At 40.0% G+C, this 15,251-nt stretch overlaps 1 pseudogene; it reads left to right on the top strand.

Moving 5' to 3' along the window:
• Window positions 1-14,850, top strand: part of LOC149221451 (receptor-like cytosolic serine/threonine-protein kinase RBK2) — a 94,912-nt pseudogene extending 80,062 nt beyond the window's left edge.
• Window positions 14,851-15,251: the final 401 nt, after the last annotated feature.

Genomic DNA, 15,251 nt, shown 5'->3' with positions numbered 1-15,251 from the left:
GGATCGGATTGAAATTTCGTAAAAAGGTACAGAAAGAGGACGGACTGTAGTTTCTTGTGGGTGAGTTTCAGATTCAAAGGTTGAAACAGTGACTCGTGGAACGTCGTACAAGTTCGCTCTACTGAACCAGTCTAAAAGCTAGTCACTGTGGGAGATTTCACATAACTCTTCCTTGGAGAATCCAATTTAGCTCAGACTTGTGGCATTGGAAAGAGGACGCAGAAGGCTACTACAGATAGCAATTTCAGAACTGGATGATCCGAAATTACAGAGATACATCAGATTCAATATCAGGCTTCTATAAAGTGAAAAAAAGGTGTGTAGTTTTTTTTTTAAATTTTTGTGTAAGCTTGGTTTAACGGAATTCAAAGGGAATAGTAAAGCATTATTATCGGTAACTGATGCCCCGAGGAAAGAAAATGCAAACACCTAGTAAGGAACCTGAAAGCTCTAGCATGACTCATGAAGAAGAGGAAGAAATGCTACATGATATATCAAAATTACAAGAACAAGTGCAACAAATGTCACGCTCACAAAAGCTAACAGAAGCTAAGATAAGTGGCGTGGAATCTAAGATAAATGGCGTGGAATCTAAGGTAAATGGCGTGGAATCTAAGATAAAGGGCATGGAAGCTAAGATGGAAGCTAAGATGGATGGCATGGACGCTAAAATTGATGGCATGGATGATAAGATGGATGAATTGAAGAAGTTGCTACAAGAAAGGGTCACTAATGGTGAAAAGGTAGTAAAGGAAACTCATGATGAGAACAAAAGAAATGTTAATCATGATTCCATAGACTCTAATGTTGGATCGAAGACTCACCATGTTCCAAAAATCGATATGAGGAAGTTTGATGGCAAGGATCCCGCCACATGGATATTACAGATGGAGCAATTCTTCGATCTCAATAATGTGCAAAACCCACAAAAGGTACGTACGGCAACTTTATATTTGGAACCAAATCAGTTTGTATGGTATCAATGGCTTTGTTCTCGTAAACAATTTATCACTTGGGCAATTTTTACGGAAGAATTGATAGCACATTATGAGGATACAAAAAGCAACACTTTTTTTAGCCAATTGATAAGTCTCAAACAAAAGGGTTCAATAATGGAGCACATTGAGGAGTTCCAAAAATTGAACATAAGGGTAAAAGATATTCCAGAGGAGCATAGGATTGATGTGTTCATAGGGTCTTTAAAGGATAATATCCAACATGATGTGCGCCTTTGGGAACCTGATTCATTAGAGAAGGCATTCAGGTTAGCAAGAAAAATGGAAAGCAAAATTATGGCAACTAGGAAGCATACCGTTCACAACTATAAAGAGGGAAGTGTTGTTGCCCATAGTCTTCCACAACCTACAAGGTTGACACCACAACAATTGGAAGAAAAAAGAGCAAAAGGGCTTTGTTACAATTGTGATAGCAAATACACAAAAGGTCATAAGTGTGCTGAGAAGAAATTATTCTACATAGATTGTGAAGAGGAAGAAGAAAAGGAGCAAGAAAGGTCAAAAGAAGAGGATATATTCCAGGAACAAAGCCTAGATGAAGAACAAATAAATCCAACCATATCTTGTAATGCATTGGCGGGAATTACCACTCCTCAAACCATCAAGATAGAAGGACAAATCAAGAAGAAAAAGGTAATAGTGTTGATTGATTCAGGAAGCACCCACAATTTTATTCATTGTAGGGTAGCAAAAGAATTGAATTGCTTCCTATATCCAGCACCAGAGTGTCAAGTGATGATTGCAAATGGAGGAACAATAAATTGCTCTGGAAAGTGCCATAATATCAAGCTATCCATGGGAGAATATGTATTGACTAGCCCAATGCTTTCCATTCCAATGGGAGGTGCGGATGTTGTACTAGGAGTCCAATGGCTACAATCCTTGGGTACAATAGCTTTTAATTTTCAAGAACTTTTCATCAAATTTTCTTCGGAAGGAAAGGAAGTTGAATTAAGGGGTATTGCAGGGAAACCAGGAAAGATAATCAGCTCTCATGGTATGACAAAGCTTCTAAGAAAGGAGCAAAGAGGTGTAATTGCACAATTATGCTCGCTAGATGTTTCCACATTGGAATCATCTATTTCTCCAGATCTCCAAAAAGTCTTGGACAATCATTCCAAGGTATTTGAGACTCCCAAGGTCTCCCACCTATGCGTGATCATGATCATGCTATTCATCTGATTCCAGGAAGTGTTCCTCCAAACATCAGGCCGTACAGATATCCCTATGTCCAAAAAAGTGAAATTGAACGTATGGTTGCAGAAATGCTAGAGGCTGGTATAATTCAACCGAGTCAAAGTTCTTTCTCAGCTCCAGTAGTATTGGTGCACAAGAAGGATGGATCATGGCGCATGTGTCCAGATTATAGGGAGCTCAACAAGCTCACTATTAAAGATAAGTTCCCCATTCCTGTTATTGATGAATTACTAGATGAATTGCATGGATCAATTTACTTCACCAAGTTGGATCTTCGTTCGGGATATCATCAAATCAGAATGAAGTTGAAGACATTCCAAAAACGGCATTTAGAACTCATGAGGGTCATTATGAATTTTTGGTCATGCCTTTTGGCCTTACCAATGCACCTTCAACATTTCAAGGTTTGATGAATTCAATTTTCAAACCATTCCTTAGAAAATTTGTGTTAGTATTTTTTGATGATATACTAATCTACAGCAAGTCTTGGAAGGATCATGTTGAACATGTTGACAGGGTGCTACAACTATTGGAGGAAAAACAATTATATGCAAAAAGATCCAAATGTTTCTTTGGAGTCCAGGAGGTGGAATATTTGGGTCATATTGTATCTCATGAAGGAGTTAAGGTAGACCCTAGCAAAATTAAAGCCATTAAGGAATGGAAAATCCCCACATCCATAAAGCATCTGCGAGGATTTCTTGGGTTGACAGGGTATTATCGCAAGTTTGTTAAGAATTATGGGAAAATAGCAGCACCTCTAACAACATTATTGAAGAAAGATTCATTTTCATGGACTCCAGAAGCAACAAAGGCCTTTGAAAATCTTAAAGAGGCAATGTGCCAAGCACCGGTCTTAGCTACACCGGACTTCACAAAAACCTTTATTGTGGAATGTGATGCTTCAGGAAATGGAATTGGTGCTGTTCTAATGCAAGATGAAAGACCCATTGCTTTTGAAAGTCGTCCAATCAAGGGAAAGTTTTTAAGCAAAGCTATTTATGAGAAGGAAATGTTGGCAATACTCCATGCACTTAAGAAATGGCGACCCTACCTAATGGGAAGACACTTCAAGGTAAAAACGGATCATGATAGCCTTAAATACTTTTTAGAACAAAGATTATCCTCTGAAGAGCAACAAAAGTGGGTCACAAAGATGTTGGGTTATGACTTTGAAATCATCTACAAAAAAGGGAAGCAAAATGTGGTGGCAGATGCACTCTCAAGAAAGGATGAGGATGTGGAAGCATTGTTGTGTGCCATTTCTATTATCCAACCAGATTGGATAAACGAAGCAAGGGAGGAATGGAAGAATGACGAAGAAGTGTGGGCACTTGTTCGAAAGATACAACAAGATTCAGTACATCTGATACATTTAGCTGGAAAAATGATTCGTTATGGTACAAAGATCGCTTATACCTCTGTAAGAATTCCCAGCTAAAACAAAAGATTCTTATGGAATTGCACACTTCTCCCTTAGGAGGGCACTCAGGATTTTTAAAAACTTACCACAGGGTTAAGAAGGAATTTTTTTGGGATGGCCTTAAATCAGATATTCAAAAGTTTGTGGCAGAATGTTTGGTTTGCCAGCAAAATAAAGTTGAAACAATTAAGACACCGGGTCTATTACAACCTTTATCCATTCCAGGCCAACGTTGGGAGGAGGTTTCAATGGATTTTATCACAGGTTTACCCAAGTCTGAGGGAAAGAGTGTCATCATGGTGGTAGTTGACAGACTTACCAAGTATGCACACTTTTGTGCATTATCACATCCATTTAAAGCCAGTACAGTTTCTACTGCATTTATGGAAACAGTTCAAAAGCTACATGGAAACCCAAAGATTATTGTAAGTGACAGAGATCCCATTTTCACTGGAAATTTTTGGACAGAATTATTTTCTTGTCTTGGTACTCAGTTAGCTCATAGCTCATCTTATCATCCTCAATCTGATGGGCAAACTGAGATAGTAAACAAATGTTTGGAAGGATATCTTCGTTGCTTTGTATCTGATAAACAGACACAATGGGTCAAATGGTTGCCTCTGGCTGAATGGTGGTATAACACTTCCTTCCATACAGCAACAAAAATGACCCCATTTATGGCACTTTATGGGTATCAACCACCATCCATCACATCATATTTAAGAGAAAATTCTAAGGTTCAGGCAGTGGAACATCACATCGAACATCAACAACAAGTCCTCCAACTCTTAAAGGATAACCTCGTGTTGGCACAAAATAGAATGAAACAACAGGCAGATCAACATCGCAGTGAAAGAAGTTTTGAAGTAGGTGATTGGGTATTCCTACGGCTACAACCATATAAGCAAATGTCCCTAAAGCAAGCTAAGAAGGATAATAAATTGTCACCAAAGTATTATGGTCCATACAAGGTGTTGCAAAAGATTGGTACTATGGCATACAAATTGGAGCTTCCTGCAGCTTCTCGATTGCACCCAGTCTTCCATGTTTCATGTTTAAAGAAGGTTATAGGTGACAAGCTTCCAATTCAAACAATATTGCCAGAACTTGATGAGGAAGGAAAAATTATATTGGAACCAGAAGCAGTCACAGAAACAAGAACTCGACAGCTACGAAATCGATCAATTTCAGAGTATCTTATCAAGTGGAAGAACTTATCCGCTGAAGATTCCACATGGGAGGATGAGAATTTTATGCAGAAGTATCCAGAACTACTCAAGCGTTGAGGACAACACTTTTTTGAAGGAGAGGGGCATGTTGGGTCCCTATAATACTAGTGATTACCCCATTACTATTGTAGTTATACCCCTTATTTATATTGTTGTGCCCCTATTACCCCCATATTGTTATTTCTGTGCCCCATAGAATCCCTCTATTGTTATTTTTGTGGCTTTATATTATTATTGTTAGGTCGGCTGGATTACATGGTGACTCCTTAGACTCCTATATATAGAAAGGAGGTTTTGTCATTTGTATCATCCAAGAATTGTTCATTTATGTAATGTAAAGGAGGTTGCCCCCTCGAAGAGGCTGAATTCTAAGTCGTGGATCTCTCTTTTCTATCTTTTTGTGAGCTGGTTTCATAACAAAGACATTGTCATCGACCATGGATCCCATTTCCGAGATTACATGATGGTTGAGATGACCTCTATGTTGGGTTTACGCCACGATGGCTCAACCCCATATTACCCTCAAGCCAATGGTCAAGTTGAAGTTGTGAACAAAGTTTTGGTTACAATGCTTCAGCATACTATTGGGATGCATAAGTCAAATTTGCATCTCATGCTCTTTTTAGCTTTGTGGGCTTACCAAACCTCAACCAAGGACGCAACTAGTTTCACACCATTCCAGCTAGTCTATGGTCTGGAAGCAACGTTACCGATTGAGTGCGAAATCCCTTCACTCAAGCTAGTTGTCGAACTTCTCCCCAAAACCTCACCTCAAGAAGAACACCTCTTGTATTTAGAATGGTTGGATGAGACTCATCGTCTTGCTTCTTTGGTCATCAAAGCACAAAAGAAGCGAGTCAAGTCCCATTTTGATCAGTCGGTCTCCCCTCGCGCATTTTATGAGGGTGACTTGGTTTTACTATATGATCAAGCTAATGATAAGCTGGGGGCAGGCAAGTTCAAACCCATGTGGCATGGGCCCTACATTGTTAAACGAGTGTTGCAAAAAGGGGCCTATGAGCTAATTGATTATGAAGGAAATCCTTTAGACAAGCCCCGAAATGGGCTTTATCTCAAAAAGTACTATGCTTAGGTCATCTTGCATGGTTACTTGTGTACATTAGTGTGTCATTCATTTTTGTGTAGTGTGGTTTGGTGTGTTAGTTTTCAAACAACTTTCCTATTTACTATGTTTTTCCCCACTTTGCAGATGTCTGTGACTCCTCACATTGGTTTCACTGATGGTGCTTGCCGTAGTACCCAGAATCTATCCTCCATGGCATGGGCCATTTATGACCCTCATGGTGAGTTGATTGATCTTCAAGGTATTTTTTTAGGTCGTACAACTAATAAAATTGTTGAATACAATGCAGTTATCGAATTGTTGTCAGAAGCCATTGCTCTTGACATTCGAGAATTGGTTGTCAACCTAGATTCACAGCTTGTTGTCCTTCAACTCAATGGGCAATATTCCATCAGAAACCCTCAGATATTGAGAATGTATCTATGTATTCATCTACTGGAGAGAAATTTTGATTACATTACATATCATCATATTCCCAGACACATGAATACATTGACAGATGCATTAGATAATTATGTGTTGGATAAACATTTACGAAACATGTGAAAAGCTAAAACAAATCATTTGTACCATAGTAAGCAAGAAAATACAACATATATATATATATATATATATATATATATATATATATATATATATATATATATATATATATATATATATATATATATATATATGGTGATAATGTTTGATACATCAAAACCCCAAAAAATAATGTGTGTTTAAATAACATCCACGGCTCACAGGCCTCATATATCCGTGGCACGTAGGCCTAAAAAATGTAAATGCTGGACCTAGGAACTAATCAGCATGGTGATCATGGTAACATGAAACTGCTCATGCTACATGAGTTAGCAATCAACGGATCCAATCAGATACCCCCACCGTATGCCTCTGGTACTGGCGTGGGATGTCTCCCACCTGGGCATACTCTAGGATCCCACAAGTCAACCCCTCAAGGTTCCTCGTGATCTCCTCCTCGTTGTCACTTCCTTTCTAATAAGGAGCAACATCAAATTGGCGAGCGACGCGCTTGGCTATCGGGGACATCTCGGCAGTATGCTCTAGTCCAACACCTACATTGATAAAACAAAATGTTATAAACACACACACACACACACATAACAATTGAAAAAAAGAAAATTGATTTTTTTTACCTTCGTCGTTGAAATCCTCCCCATCTGGAAGTGGCATATCTGGATCTCAGCAGAAGTCGGTACCGCTGTAAGGCCAATCCTCCACTACGATCAACTGTCGTTGTAGCCATGAGAAAAAGGTGGGCTTTTAAGACATATGCTGGCCCTTGGTGATTCTCAGCATCAAACGACTCCAACGGACCATCCATGGGTGTTGTGGCATCGGTGGATCTACCTCAGTCAACTAGTAATGGAACAATGAAAGTCACTCCAGGAAGAAGGTCACTAGCACAAATCCGAAGCAAAATTGCTTCAGATTCCCCACCTTAGCTTTTGACAGCTGGTGTTTCATGTTGATCTTCATGGCTTCCGCCCAATTGAAGATTGTTGGCACTGTATAGTCAATAACATACAGAAACATCGATTTGTTGGTTTCATGCTTTGCTTGGGACCCAACCACTTTATTGATGGTCAACAATAGCACTCTTAGTGTAATATTTCGCACAGTCACGATCTCGATCTTGCCACTCTTGGATTTGAGGGCTTATGGGCAATGTTCGACAAGTAGCATGGATATGCTTGCCCCAATCAGCCTTGACCCATATAGGTTGACTGGTTCCCCTCTCTGGGACAATCCTGTGATGAAATAGATGTCTGAAGTTTCCAACTCCATCTCCTGGTCACCAATGATAAAAATTTCTCGATTTATGTCCCAGAGACTAATCATGTATCGAAGCAGCTCAGGTTGAGCCTACATCCCTGGTGTGAGAAAGAGCTTGAGGAGCCCACAGTTCCTCAAGGCATCCAAGAAATTTGGATCATCCATTGCCTGGGTGTTCACATCTTTGTTCTCATGTTCTTTCTAGTCTACCATTTTTTATGATTCTTTCCTGCAAAAACTATGTCAAGTCAATGATCATTTTTGGCAGCTAAAATTTGGATTCAAACAATGGATTTAAGAGAAAAAAAATGATATTTTCTTTGTTCACGACACCGATGTGCCTGTTTTAAAAATAGTTACATTGATGGTGTGGTTGGTCGTTTTAGAAACCCTGGGCTAGCGCGATCCTGTGCCCGGAAATCTCGCCGACCGAGGGCAATTTTTTTTGCCAAAACCTCCCTCAAAAATCCAAAAAATGGATAAAAACAGGAATAAAAAGTATGGAAATGGAGCTTAAGGACTTGGCTCTTACCTGTAATTGACGGCTCGGTGAATGACCTCCCAGATCTCCCACAATCTACTCCGAAAAAATTAGGGCAAAAGTGGGTAAATTTTTTTTCACACAAAGGTAAAATGGTAAAAAATATTTACTTTTCCCTCCTTTTATTCAGTTTTTCATGAAATATTAGGGTTTTTAAGTGTTTTTGACCTATTTTGCCTGAAGAATTGGATAATGCATTTTACCTTTTGCGCAACGACAGGTGATGGATGTTCGACGATGGTACCGAGTCACATTTCAACTCTTTTCTCGACTCGTAAAACTCAAATGAAAAGATTGCCGAGTATTTTTTCCTTTTGATTTGTAAAAGAGAATAAAATGGAGGGTCCGCTTTCAAGCTCTTTTTCAACCCTTTAAACACGATTGTCGAGCTCTTGTCATTTTGAACTTATTAATGGATGCGAAACGTCATGTGCCCAATATACGTTTACCCCTTTTCAGGCTGGGATGCACTATTTACGAAAAAGGTACTCCTTGACTGAAATGGTCAAGTGGTTCTCTCAAGTATTGTTTTCTATCTTTTCGGGCTCGAGAGACACAAATGTATGAAAAGGGACCATGTGGAGTTTTCTTTTCCGTGTCTTTTTCAAACTCTCTAAACATGAAAAAGATACCGAGTTTCACATTTGTCAGACTCGATAAAATATTAAACAACATCGGATTCGTCACCATGACAAACATGAGCTTCTCCTTCCTAGGGCTCGTTAATCTTACTAGGTTGGATTCATCCGAAGGATGGACTTACAGTGCAAGCATATGCTATCCCCCTCAAGATTGCGATTAAAAAATAACTGGGGTACCTACTAGAAATAGTGGGGGGAAATTTGGAAATTAAATCAGTCGTGTCAGCAGCTCACTCTTGAACATGGTGGCGAGCGCCAGTATTGCAGTAATAATGCTGCAACTCCTGGGCTAACTACTTTACTATTATCAACCCGGTAGTTCGTAACAAACTTGGAAGCAACGATGCTGTATGCACAAGTACTAGTTCTTACTGCAGGTTGTTACTTGGTGAGTCGACGCAAGATCACTAGGAGCTCAAGAAAAATTCTATGGATTCCAAAAGAAGATTTATATGTGATGAAAGGAGAGAAAGACTACTCTATAGATACTACTCTAACTACAGAAAGGAGAAATATTGAAATGTAAAGCAAACCAAGTAAATCCTAATTAACCAGTGAATCCTACTTTTGCATAAAGCACTATGAAAAATATGAAAATAATGCCATTACCTACTCAAGGAAGTAAACAACATCTAACTAAGCTATTTCTGGAAGTAAATGAGCAAAAGACATCTTTTTGGATTTTTATGTATTTTTATGTGAATTTGACATGCATATGATTTATTGTTTGTGAATGTGGCAACGAATAGGTGGTGTTGAAGGGCGGTTTTAGGACTTGTGAGGATGTAGGATGGGGTGGTTGGGTCCTAGGAGGTCTCAGGTGGCCTTCTGGAAGCTTTTCCCATAGTTTGCCTTCAAAAGAAAGCCTATAGGAAAATCTACAGGAGGACACATGAAATCTACAGGAGGAAAAACAATGTTCTACAGGAGGCCTACAAGAGGAGGCCGAGAGCAGTTTTGGCTATTTTGAGGGTGTGAGAGTTGGTGAAAAAGGTGAATGAAGGTTGGAACGAAGTGTTACGGTACCTAGGGTCTACCAAGAATCATTAGGGGAGAGAAAGATGATTGGATTTGCTCAAGGAGAGAGGAAGCAGTTCTATGGAAAATGTAGGAAACTAAGGCGGAATTAAGGGGAGACTTGGGGACCTGTAGGGATGGATCAGATGGAGGATGGGATGGCTGATAGGCTGGCCTACTACTAGAAGATATTTTCTGCATAAACAACTGACAGTTAACCAAAGAAATTAAGAAAGCAATGGAATAAGTGCATCTAGAAAAGTTTTGCATCAAACTAATCTAAATTGTGATCTATGAAAGGAAATGTTGATAATTGCTGCATGAAAGGAAAGCATGGAAGAAGACTATGGTAAATAAAGAAGTGAGCATGATGAAGAAGTTCTGAAGCAAAGCAAAATTGAACTATTAACCTTCTAAAAGCTGCAAACACTAGAAGTCCTATGAAGGAGGAAAATCCGTGTTTTTGGGGTAGCAAGAGAGTCTTCGCCTCAAATCATGGTCCCAGAGGGAGGAAGAGAGGCCAAGGCACTGTGACTAGCATTTTTGGATCTTTTATTTACCATTTCTTAACCTGCTATAGAAAGAACAAATGGAAGCAAATTATTGAATCATCAAAAGCAAGCTATTCTTGACCATACAATAAATTCATCTAATAGAAACCTAATCTACAAACTAAAATAAAACATAAAAATACAAGTAAAGAGGAGCATGGCTTCTTGGATTGGGCCCTAACCCAAGAGCTTCAACCCTCTGAGGTAACTCAGTGCTAGCTCAAAAAGGATTCTATCTTTATTTCTAAACAATAACAAGATTACATGAAACTGTCAAAATAATAAGCTCGAAGTTGAGCAGAGTTTACATGAGCAAAAGTACCACCAAAATCCAAAAAAAATCCGACCCTAGTGAGGCCCTAGGCCTCTCTATTTATACAAATGAAGCTACCAACAGCTTCCTTAAATCAAGGAATATTGGCTCCCAAAACTCGAGATAATCATCAATTATCCTCCACTTTCTAGGCTGCCTGCTAATGCATGACTTGACTACTTGTACTCTGAGCTGAATGAAGGGGAATTCGAAGTGAGGAGTAATAAATGAGGGGAACTCCCTCCTATAAGTTCTCTCCTTTGTCCACTTTGAGTTATTGATGCCATTTGTCCACTGGATCCTTGAATTTGACCATAAAATTCATCAATAATCTGCATTAAACACATATTAGACCACATGGCATCATAACTAACTCAACTCACTCTATAAGCATAAATATAATTAGAAAATCATACAATAAGCTAAGATAATGGTTGATTTGACTAGGTTAGCAGGTAAAATGAGCCCATATAATTACCCATTTATGAGGCTCATCATCACCCCCTATTGAAAGTGTTGCTCATCCTTTGAGAAAATTAGTCCATCTCCTCATCTTTTATGGCCCTGGTGACCTCCCTAGCATCCCATGCTTCTGATGTGGTCTCCTCTTCCTTGTCATAGAATCCTGCCTTCCTATCTATTTCTTTCCACTGCTCCTACTCTCCTTCTTCCCTTCTGCTGTCGAGCATGCCTAGCAGCAGTGGGGGACTCAATTTGAGGCCAATACAATTGACCTTCAGCCTTTGCATGGAGCGCTTATACATTGGCACTCTCCTTAATGCCTCCTTCACCCTCATTGGAGAATGATATTCCCTGATCTGCAGACTGTGTGGTATGGTGTTCCATCTACTTATACATGCATGCACATAGTCATCTCCAAGTAACCTTCCATATCCTCAAAATGTGCAATGGATTGTCACTGATCATTTATATATCTAGGGGCGATCTGATGATTATTTGCAAGCAGGTTATGTGTGCTGATGAGTGCCATGGGGTCTGATGGCTCAGCTTTGATCATTAATGGCTCATTCTGCTCCTTTACCACCAATCTTCTTATTTCTACTACCCTTAACTCTTCGTGGTTCATCCAGGAGGCCATGGCCATGAGTTTCAGGTCCCCTAACCTGGCATTGGGGTCCCACACATTCATGTCTATGAGGGCCATGTTATGCAGGTAGAATTATGCCAACTTTACCTTATCTTCTGATGTGCTTTGGTCACACAGGTCCATAAACTGCCTGTAATCTTGGAACAACATTGTGCCTCTTTATGCCAAAGTCTTTATCTGAAATTGCAACCATTGGTCCTTGAGATACAAGCCATAGGATTTTGCTAGTGTCCTACATTGCAATGCCTCCATGGACCAGCTTGCCATGCATGCCAGTTGGGTTTCTTTCTCTTGCAGCTGCCTCCTTAACAATTCATTTTCTGTTTCAATTTGGATTCTTGCAATTGCTTCGCTATGTCTGACAACACTTAACTCTCTGCCTATTTCTCTGAGTTTGTTCTCCATATGGCCAATATCCTCAACCCCTTTGGATTTGGCTATTTTCATCCACCTATGGGTCCTTATCCTTTCTTTCTCTAATTCAAAGAATAGTGGAATTGCAAATTTTTGTGGAATTATTCTCCCCCCCTCAAGAAGATTGTAGTAGGAGCCAAGACTGGGCTGGGGATCAGGTTCTTGTAGCTTTGTTTCTTCCTCCTTTCCCTGTGGCTGTCCTTCTACCCTTTTCTCAAGCTTTTGGGTCTCCTGTAGTTTTGACAGGGTCTCCTGTAGAACTGTCTGTGCCTCCTATAGGACTATTTTTGGGTCCTGTAGTTCTACCTTTTCTTTCCATGTAGGGGATCTAGGAGTCCCCCTTTCATATGTGATAGGTGCCTTGGAAGAGGATTCTTTTCCTTGGGTAGAGGGTGAATATTCAATAATAATTGGCACTTTTAAAGAAGGTTGGGGTTTCCATGTTTTGATTCTTGTGCTCTTCCTAGCCCTGAAATACATTGAGGTCTTACTCTTCCTTTTCTATTTTGGCTTAATTGGTGTGTTGAGGGTAGTGAGAGCAACTGTTGCCTCTCTTTCTAGGGTCTCATGGGACACCTCTGTCTTTTCTGCCCCTTTTTATCCTCCTTCTGTTTCTCTTTCTGTCTCTGTTTTCTCTGTTTCTTCCTGCTCTGTTTCTTCAGCTTCCTTCTCCTCTATCTTAGTTTCTTCCTCCTTCCCTTTTTGTTCTGCTAAGTCACCAGTTGCCTCACCTTCTCCCCCTTGCTGCTCTTCCTCCTCACTGCCAGTAGGACTGATATCATAGGTTAGGGATTTTATATCATCTTCTGCTGTCATGTTTCGAAAGATTTCCCATGCTACAGGGAGTGTAAATGTATGGAGGGCTTCTTCCACTAAAATTTTGATTAACCCATGGTGAGCGAGCTACTCTGAATTCCTTGCTTGAACTTTAATGCTAGAGTCAATGAGAGACTGCAAGAGGAAGTAGGGGATGCTAAGCTTCTGAGGGGCTGGAGTGTTCATGCCATATCTTAATTCATGAAGGATTCTAAAATGGTAACCATAGACAATGCTGTACCTCCCCTCACAGGAAATATATTTGATGATTTGGTAGCTGACCTCATCCCAAGGATATGGTATGCTATCCCTTCTAATGCCATTTTTATCCTCTACAGGGGTTTCATTGTTTAGGAAGAAGTTTTTCTTGGCAGCCTGGCCAATTGGTTTTTCATCCTTACTCCAGGGCAATCCAAGAGGAAGAGTAGTGACCCTACTGATAAATTCAAGGGTTATCTCCATGTAAAGACATCTGAAGGTGACAATGGCATGTGTTCTAGTGTGAGGGACCAAAGAGTGGGCAAATTCTTGAGAAATTTCCTCATCAAACCCTCGGAATTTCTCAAAAAAGTTCATCCAATTTGCTCTTGTGAATATGTCTACTACTTGGGGATGTGCATGGAGCTTGGAGGAGTTGGTAGGTTCCTTCCTCATAAAACCTCCTGTGATTTTGTTTATGCTTCTTTGGGAATCCTAATGTGGAGAAGGAGAATAATTTTTGAAGAAAAACAAAGAAATAGAGAGACTGTGTTTTTTTTTTAAGAAATAAGCAGAAATTCTGTTATGTATTTCCTCCACCTAAAGGCTTTATTTCCTCCTCAAAATTAAACCAATGCTTGCATATTTTGATATTCAATGGGGGTATGCATAGAACCTACCTGCTCAACTTGAGAATTGTGCTAAAACCCATGTTTTCTTCCTTCGAAACAACTCACTAGCCCTCTTGTAGAAGACTGTTGGCCCTCCTGTAGAACTTCTGTAGGTTCTTCTATAGAACCTGTAAGTGCTCCTATAGAAAATTCTAAGAGCAAGAATATGGGAGAAATCAATGGAGAACAATGGTTACGAGGCTGTGGGGGCACAAGGAGATTGTAGGAGCAAAGTTTCGAGGAGAGAATGAAGGAAAAAGGTGATGAGAGTGCTCGATGAGGAGTACTTATTACTGTCTATGGATATTTCCGGTGATGAGGGTGAGCTGGCCAAGTGTACGTTGGCCCTATTCGGACCATTGGTCCCAACCTTCCTTGTCATCATGGCCCTTTCCTCGTAATCATCCCTCATGATTGCATCGGAGTTCACACTTCCTCCATTACTTGTCCTTGACATCTTTCTTGAGTTGATTGTGCACACGTGTGGGTGACATCTTCGGATGAGTGGAGTCAACTAGATGAAGGTGGCCAAGTTAACTGGCCACCTTTCCCTCATTCAACCTTAGCCATATCATTGCTTTTGCATGCCTTCTAACTACACAAATGCAAACAGAGGAGTGGGTTAGTTACTTACCTGAGATCCGAATGTATTTGCTTATGAGGTGTTGTGGTTCTTTCTCTCTGCTACATGCTTTTGTTTCCTTTGCTGCATGCTGTCTACTTGTTGATGTACGGTTGTGCCTTGTGCAGGTTATTCTCTGGCTGGATCTTAGCTTGAGGTGTCTTCTTCAACTTCCATATTTGTACCCTCTTGCTGCTGATGTTGGACTTTAATGGGATCAGCTGCTACATGAATTCCTGTAGGAGCTCCTGTAGCTACTTCTCCCCTTGAAACTTTAGCTTCTTTCTGTGCTTGGAGCTATGAGGATGATGCCAGAGATGTAGATAGAGATAGAGAGGTAATAATTAGGCTTCAGGTGAGGTTGATGGTGCTACCTACTCTCTTTTTTTTTTTTTTTTTTAATTTTTCCTAAAAACTGTTTTTTTCTCTGTGTTTTTCTTGGACAGGAAGAAGAATGATGCTTGGGGTGTGATGTAGGCTTGGATATGATGGAAAAGAGGTTTTAAGACCACAGGAGGATGTATATATTGTTTACGAAGCTTCCTTGTCCCTCAAACTGCCTTTTATATCCATTTCTGGCTCTCTGTAGGAATTACAGGAGCCTCCTGTAGAA

Source organism: Pinus tabuliformis, chromosome Q (genome assembly GCF_031772625.1).
Source record: "Pinus tabuliformis cultivar Carrire ecotype Pingquan chromosome Q, CPIR1, whole genome shotgun sequence".
NCBI classification, from domain to species: Eukaryota; Viridiplantae; Streptophyta; class Pinopsida; order Pinales; family Pinaceae; genus Pinus; species Pinus tabuliformis.
The sequence above is the reverse complement of the archived record's forward strand: the minus strand, read 5'-3'. Positions and strand labels throughout refer to the sequence as shown.